The sequence below is a fragment of the Oncorhynchus masou genome, unplaced genomic scaffold (assembly GCF_036934945.1).
Source record: "Oncorhynchus masou masou isolate Uvic2021 unplaced genomic scaffold, UVic_Omas_1.1 unplaced_scaffold_6321, whole genome shotgun sequence".
NCBI lineage: Eukaryota > Metazoa > Chordata > Actinopteri > Salmoniformes > Salmonidae > Oncorhynchus > Oncorhynchus masou.
The window spans coordinates 1-8,534 of record NW_027012751.1 but is presented as its reverse complement, the minus strand read 5'-3'; the positions used below and the strand labels follow the sequence as shown (position 1 = coordinate 8,534).

The window sequence follows — 8,534 nt, the reverse complement described above, 5'->3', positions numbered from 1 at the left end:
GTCTTCTCCCATTTTCTTAACCATTGCCCCCACCCGAACGGTGTATAAACAGCAATAATAAATAAGAATAAAATAAGATAATAGATACAAAATAAAAATGTGAAGAACATAAATGAATCAATCAAATCTAAGCACATATAGGACAGTATGCAAGTGTGTGTGCATGGACTTATGGATGTATTTCTCACATGTGCGGCACATAGTATTTGTTTTACAGCCCTTCTTTGGGCAGAATTGTCATCTCCTCCTCTTGTCTGCACCAGCTGCAGCATCAGGTGGGTCAGGACAAGATTCAGCCCCCTGAACAGCTTTCACCAGCACTGCAGAGGCTGTTCGGGGCAGGCGCTCCCTTCTTTGAATGTGTGGGGTTACAAGTGCCTTTCTCAGCTGCTTCAAGAACACCCTCCTCTTGTTCCTCTTATCAGGCATCCAGGTAGGGTTGATCTTGTTCCAAATCACGAAGGCATTCTATGAGGACACATCAATGATGTTATGGAAGATGACCAGGGGCCAGCGAGCAGTCATCCTCCTGCAGCTGTAAGTTCCAATCACCTTGTTCAGGTTGTCCACGCCTCCTTTGTTATGGTTGTAGTCCAGGATGATGGCTGGCTTCCTGTCCTCACGATCACTGATCTCAGCTGTTTTGTGCAGTGTGCTCAGGAGGACCACATTGTTGTTCCTCATTGGGAGGTAAGAAACTAGAGTGGTGGTGGGGGTGAAGGCAAACTTTGATGAGAAGGTCTCTCTCCCCCTTGTTGCTAGGAGTGTAGAGGGAAGCTCAGGCTTTTTCTTTCAAACTGCGCCAACCATGGTGATCTTCCTCTTCAGGAGCTGCTGGCTGAGTTCATAAGAGGTGGAGAAATTGTCACACGTGACATTGTGCCCCCTCAGTCCATCTGTCACATCAATCACAACCCACATCCCCTGGTTCTTCTCTGGGCCTCCACTGGTCGGCTTCCCTGTGTAGACTTGCATCTTCCAAGCATAGCTGGATTGTGCGTCACAGGCCACCCATATCTTGATGCCATACTTTGCAAGCTTGCTGGGCAAATACTGCCGGAAAGGACAGCAACCTTTTGGCAAAAGAGATTACTATCAGTAATTAGTGTCAGTGTCACAGAAAACATCACATAAATCAATGATATTACAGCAATACATAATAAATTTAACAGTGAAAATCACTTACATTACAGATATGAAAATAAAAACTTACCTCTGAATGGAACAAGTTGCTCATCCACTGTTACTTCAGGCCCAGGGTTGTAGAGGTATGGCAGAAGCTCCACCCACTTCTCCCAGACCTCTCTTATGGCTCCACCCACTTCTCCCAGACCTCTCTTATAGCCGCCAGTTTGTCTCTCACACATCTTGCAGGTCTTGACTCAAGGTTATCAAATCATAGCCTTCTTGAGAAAGTGTGAAAGGCTTTCAGTGGCATCATGGCACGGAAAATCACCCTTTCACTCTCTGCATCCCAGAGACTACATGTAGCCTCGCCTTGGGACCTATACACACCCGCTAAGATTGTCAGCCATATGTAGGCACGCAGGTCAATCTCATCCATTCTTTTCCAGTTGTCTCCATATTTACGGAAACCCTCCAAATTTGTCATCTCTAGGACGACTTTTTTCGATGACTGTTCTGATGAACATGTAGAATGTTGAGGAGATGTCCTGGGCAACTGCATGTCTTGTGGGCCCTGGGGTTCATCCTTATGACATGTTGACTGCATGTCTTGTGGGCCCTGGGGTCATCCTTATGACATGTTGACTGCATGTCTTGTGGGCCCTGGGGTTCATCCTTATGACATGTTGACTGCATGTCTTGTGGGCCCTGGGGTTCATCCTTATGACATGTTGACTGCATGTCTTGTGGGCCTGGGGTTCATCCTTATGACATGTTGACTGCATGTCTTGTGGGCCCTGGGGTTCATCCTTATGACATGTTGACTGCATGTCTTGTGGGCCCTGGGGTTCATCCTTATGAGATGTTGACTGCATGTCTTGTGGGCCCTGGGGTTCATCCTTATGACATGTTGACTGCATGTCTTGTGGGCCCTGGGGTTCATCCTTATGACATGTTGACTGCATGTCTTGTGGGCCCTGGGGTTCATCCTTATGACATGTTGACTGCATGTCAGGGCCCTGGGGTTCATCCTTATGACATGTTGACTGCATGTCTTGTGGGCCCTGGGGTCATCCTTATGACATGTTGACTGCATGTATTGTGGGCCCTGGGGTTCATCCTTATGACATTTTGACTGCATGTCTTGTGGGCCCTGGGGTTCATCCTTATGACATGTTGACTGCATGTCTTGTGGGCCCTGGCTGCATGTCTTGTGGGCCCTGGGGTTCATCCTAATGACATGTTGACTGCATGTCTTGTGGGCCCTAGGGTTCATCCTAATGACATGTTGACTGCATGTCTTGTCGGCCCTGGGGACATCCTAATGACATGTTGACTGCATGTCTTGTGGGCCCTGGGGTTCATCCTTATGACATGTTGACTGCATGTCTTGTGGGCCCTGGGGTTCATCCTTATGACATGTTGACTGCATGTCTTGTGGGCCTAGGGTTCATCCTAATGACATGTTGACTGCATGTCTTGTCGGCCCTGGGGACATCCTAATGACATGTTGACTGCATGTCTTGTGGGCCCTGGGGTTCATCCTTATGACATTTTGTGCTGCCATCCTTCCCTGGTTGTCATATGGTGACAAGGACCAAGTTATTTTGCTGTTCTTTGACAAATGTCTCTCTTTCAGCTCGGGGGATTTCTTCTTCATCTGAAGATGATGCATCGTTCTCTGGGTTGTATTCTTCCCCATCTTCTTCTTCAGATACCTCCTCCTCTTCTAAATCATTGTTCCTTTGTTCCTCCTGAACATCTGAAAAAATCATATATACGACCTGTTGGGCACTGAAATGTGCACTCATGGCTTCAGCAGATAGAGAAATGCGGGGACTGTCATCGGCACCACATTTATAGCCTTTGACTGCATTCCTCATTAGTAAGCAATGCTTTCAAGAAATGTTTATTTTGACTGAAATAGTTTTTATTTCGTCTGTGAACTTGAGTCATGTGTGGGGTCGTGGAGGGGAGATGCTGCCGTTTTGTCTGAGTTCCATCAGTAGCACACATTTTCTCATGTGTGTGTGTGTGTGTGTGTGTGTGTGTGTGTGTGTGTGTGTGTGTGTGTGTGTGTGTGTGTGTGTGTGTGTGTGTGTGTGTGTGTGTGTGTGTGTGTGTGTGTGTGTGTGTGTGTGGGGGAAAAATTATTTTACAACTGCCGGGTCAAAAATGACCCTAAGACAATCTTTGTACCCTGGTGGTGTACAGCTTTCATGAAAATATGAACAAAGGCGATGTTTCACTTTTTCAAATGTTGGGGTCGCCCTAGGAAAAGTCATCAAATTTCAAGTTGAATAAATATAATTTAGGGGGTTTTCTCTGCTGTTTAGCATAGTGGTGGGTCATGTTTTACCCTTAAGACAACACAAGGGTTAAGTATCAAAAGTAAAAGTATAAATCATTTTAAGTTTCTTATATTAAGCAAAGCAGACAGCATTTTCTATTTTCTTGTTTTTAAAATGTACGGATAGCCAGGGAAACACTCCAACTCTCAGACATTATTTACAAAAGATGCATTTGTGTTTAGTGAGTCCGCCAGATCAGAGGCAATAGGGATGACCACGTGTTCTCTTGATAATTGTGTGAATTTAACCAACTTACTGTCCTTGTCACGTTCTGACCTTTATTTCCTTTGTTATGTCTTTATTTAGTACGGTCAGGGCGTGAGTTGGGGTGGGCAGTCTATGTTTGTTTTTCTATGTTTGGTTTCTGTTTCGGCCTAGTATGGTTCTCAATCAGAGGCAGGTGTCATTAGTTTTCTCTGATTGAGAATCATGCTTAGGTAGCCTGGGTTTCACTGTTGGTTTGTGGGTGTTTGTTTCCGTGTGAGTGTTTGTTGCCACACGGTACTGTTTCGGTTTCGTTCGTTTCACGTTTATTGTTTTGTAGTGTTCAGTTTATGTCTTTAATTAAACATTATGGACACTTACCACACTGCACATTGGTCCTCCGATCCTTCTCGCTACTCCTCCTCAGAAGAGGAGGAAGAATGCCATTACAGTCCTGCTAAGCATTCAAAATGTAACAAGTTCTTTTACTTGTCAGGGAAAATGTATGGAGTAAAAAGTAAAATATTTTCTTTATGAATGTAGTGAAGTTATAGTAAAAGTTGTCAAAAATTTAAATAGTAAAGTAAAGTACAGATACACCAAAAAACGTCTTATGTTGTACTTAAAAGTAGTTTACCTCTGTCTTTCAGGCTCTGGGGCAGGTGGAATTAAAAGCTTATGCTGTGTTGTTTCATCATTCAAATAGCCACATAAACAGTCCTGCCATCACCAGTCCTGCATCTCCATGTGTTACCAGCTCATTTTTTACATCGACCCTCAAGTTATAAGGGTTCCCGGTTCCGGGTTGGAGCGAGCGGTCGCATCTACACTTCGGTCCATGAGGTAGTATAACTTTTCATTACATTTTCATTACATTTCATTATAGTACAACGGTTTGATTTGTCTAATCTTAGCAATTTCTTCTTAGCTAGCTACATAGCCGTCTTTGTATCAAAGATAATTGCGTAATTATCGTATTTCGTCGTCCTAACGTAGTCTACACTGCTATCTGCCCAGCAGCTAGCTAACGTCCACTAGCACTGTAGAAACTATTACACTCAGCTGAACGACTCGATTAGTGTAGTGTTAGCTAGCTACATAGTTGTCTTTGCTGTCTTCGTATCCAAGATAATTGTGTAGTTTAGAGTGTGTAGACTTAGAGTGATTATCTTAATTTACCGAGGTTAGCTAGCCAGCTATTTGTCGTCCTTAACGTAGGAGATACTGCTAGCTAGCTAGCCAACAGCTAGCCAACGTCTACCGAATTGAACTTCAACAACCCGGTCAACATTCCGCTCGCTCCACAGGTAGTATCACATTTTCATTTCACTTCATTACAGTACAACGGTTTGATTTGTTTGATCGTAGCTAGCTAGCTACATAGCCGTCTTTGTATCTAAGACAATTGTGTAGTCTAGAGCGATTTTCTAGGTTAGCTAGCCAGCTATTGTCGTTCTTTTAACGTAACGTTACGTAATCAACACTGCTAGCTAGCCAGCTAGCCCCGAATAGCAGCACTGTAGAAACTATTACACTCGACGGAACGACTTGATTAGTGTAGTGTCAACAACGCAGCCACTGCCAGCTAGCCTACAAAGTCAACAACGCAGCCACTGCCAGCTAGCCTACTCCAGCAGTACTGTATCATTTCAATCATTTTAGTCAATAAGATTCTTGCTACGTAAGCTTAACTTTCTGAACATTCGAGACGTGTAGTCCACTTGTCATTCCAATCTCCTTTGCATTAGCGTAGCCTCTTCTGTAGCCTGTCAACTATGTGTCTATCTATCCCTGTTCTCTCCTCTCTGCACAGACCATACAAACGCTCCACACCGCGTGGCCGCGGCCACCCTAATCTGGTGGTCCCAGCGCGCACGACCCACGTGGAGTTCCAGGTCTCCGGTAGCCTCTGGAACTGCCGATCTGCGGCCAACAAGGCAGAGTTCATCTCAGCCTATGCCTCCCTCCAGTCCCTCGACTTCTTGGCACTGACGGAAACATGGATCACCACAGATAACACTGCTACTCCTACTGCTCTCTCTTCGTCCGCCCACGTGTTCTCGCACACCCCGAGAGCTTCTGGTCAGCGGGGTGGTGGCACCGGGATCCTCATCTCTCCCAAGTGGTCATTCTCTCTTTCTCCCCTTACCCATCTGTCTATCGCCTCCTTTGAATTCCATGCTGTCACAGTTACCAGCCCTTTCAAGCTTAACATCCTTATCATTTATCGCCCTCCAGGTTCCCTCGGAGAGTTCATCAATGAGCTTGATGCCTTGATAAGCTCCTTTCCTGAGGACGGCTCACCTCTCACAGTCCTGGGCGACTTTAACCTCCCCACGTCTACCTTTGACTCATTCCTCTCTGCCTCCTTCTTTCCACTCCTCTCCTCTTTTGACCTCACCCTCTCACCTTCCCCCTACTCACAAGGCAGGCAATACGCTCGACCTCATCTTTACTAGATGCTGTTCTTCCACTAACCTCATTGCAACTCCCCTCCAAGTCTCCGACCACTACCTTGTATCCTTTTCCCTCTCGCTCTCATCCAACACTTCCCACACTGCCCCTACTCGGATGGTATCGCGCCGTCCCAACCTTCGCTCTCTCTCCCCCGCTTCTCTCTCCTCTTCCATCCTATCATCTCTTCCCTCTGCTCATACCTTCTCCAACCTATCTCCTGATTCTGCCTCCTCAACCCTCCTCTCTTCCCTTTCTGCATCCTTTGACTCTCTATGTCCCCTATCCTCCAGGCCGGCTCGGTCCTCCCCTCCCGCTCCGTGGCTCGACGACTCACTGCGAGCTCACAGAACAGTGCTCCGGGCAGCCGAGCGGAAATGGAGGAAAACTCGCCTCCCTGCGGACCTGGCATCCTTTCACTCCCTCCTCTCTACATTTTCCTCCTCTGTCTCTGCTGCTAAAGCCACTTTCTACCACTCTAAATTCCAAGCATCTGCCTCTAACCCTAGGAAGCTCTTTGCCACCTTCTCCTCCCTCCTGAATCCCTCCTCCCCCTCCCCCCTCCTCCCTCTCTGCAGATGACTTCGTCAACCATTTTGAAAAGAAGGTCGACGACATCCGATCCTCGTTTGCTAAGTCAAACGACACCGCTGGTTCTGCTCACACTGCCCTACCCTGTGCTCTGACCTCTTTCTCCCCTCTCTCTCCAGATGAAATCTCGCTTCTTGTGACGGCCGGCCGCCCAACAACCTGCCCGCTTGACCCTATCCCCTCCTCTCTTCTCCAGACCATTTCCGGAGACCTTCTCCCTTACCTCACCTCGCTCATCAACTCATCCCTGACCGCTGGCTACGTCCCTTCCGTCTTCAAGAGAGCGAGAGTTGCACCCCTTCTGAAAAAACCTACACTCGATCCCTCCGATGTCAACAACTACAGACCAGTATCCCTTCTTTCTTTTCTCTCCAAAACTCTTGAACGTGCCGTCCTTGGCCAGCTCTCCCGCTATCTCTCTCAGAATGACCTTCTTGATCCAAATCAGTCAGGTTTCAAGACTAGTCATTCAACTGAGACTGCTCTTCTCTGTATCACGGAGGCGCTCCGCACTGCTAAAGCTAACTCTCTCTCCTCTGCTCTCATCCTTCTAGACCTATCGGCTGCCTTCGATACTGTGAACCATCAGATCCTCCTCTCCACCCTCTCCGAGTTGGGCATCTCCGGCGCGGCCCACGCTTGGATTGCGTCCTACCTGACAGGTCGCTCCTACCAGGTGGCGTGGCGAGAATCTGTCTCCTCGCCACGCGCTCTCACCACTGGTGTCCCCCAGGGCTCTGTTCTAGGCCCTCTCCTATTCTCGCTATACACCAAGTCACTTGGCTCTGTCATAACCTCACATGGTCTCTCCTATCATTGCTATGCAGACGACACACAATTAATCTTCTCCTTTCCCCCTTCTGATGACCAGGTGGCGAATCGCATCTCTGCATGTCTGGCAGACATATCAGTGTGGATGACGGATCACCACCTCAAGCTGAACCTCGGCAAGACGGAGCTGCTCTTCCTCCCGGGGAAGGACTGCCCGTTCCATGATCTCGCCATCACGGTTGACAACTCCATTGTGTCCTCCTCCCAGGCGCTAAGAACCTTGGCGTGATCCTGGACAACACCCTGTCGTTCTCAACTAACATCAAGGCGGTGGCCCGTTCCTGTAGGTTCATGCTCTACAACATCCGCAGAGTACGACCCTGCCTCACACAGGAAGCGGCGCAGGTCCTAATCCAGGCACTTGTCATCTCCCGTCTGGATTACTGCAACTCGCTGTTGGCTGGGCTCCCTGCCTGTGCCATTAAACCCCTACAACTCATCCAGAACGCCGCAGCCCGTCTGGTGTTCAACCTTCCCAAGTTCTCTCACGTCACCCCGCTCCTCCGCTCTCTCCACTGGCTTCCAGTTGAAGCTCGCATCCGCTACAAGACCATGGTGCTTGCCTACGGAGCTGTGAGGGAACGGCACCGCAGTACCTCCAGGCTCTGATCAGGCCCTACACCCAAACAAGGGCACTGCGTTCATCCACCTCTGGCCTGCTCGCCTCCCTACCACTGAGGAAGTACAGTTCCCGCTCAGCCCAGTCAAAACTGTTCGCTGCTCTGGCCCCCCAATGGTGGAACAAACTCCCTCACGACGCCAGGACAGCGGAGTCAATCACCACCTTCCGGAGACACCTGAAACCCCACCTCTTCAAGGAATACCTAGGATAGGATAAAGTAATCCTTCTCACCCCCCCTTAAATGATTTAGATGCACTATTGTAAAGTGGCTGTTCCACTGATGTCAGAAGGTGAATTCACCAATTTGTAAGTCGCTCTGGATAAGAGCGTCTGCTAAATGACTTAAATGTAAATGT

The 8,534-nt window shown here is 48.0% G+C and overlaps 1 pseudogene; it reads right to left on the bottom strand.

Moving 5' to 3' along the window:
* Nucleotides 1-237: 237 nt before the first annotated feature.
* On the bottom strand, nucleotides 238-1,681 carry LOC135536559 (piggyBac transposable element-derived protein 4-like; annotated as a pseudogene).
* Between the last annotated feature and the right edge of the window lie 6,853 nt (nucleotides 1,682-8,534).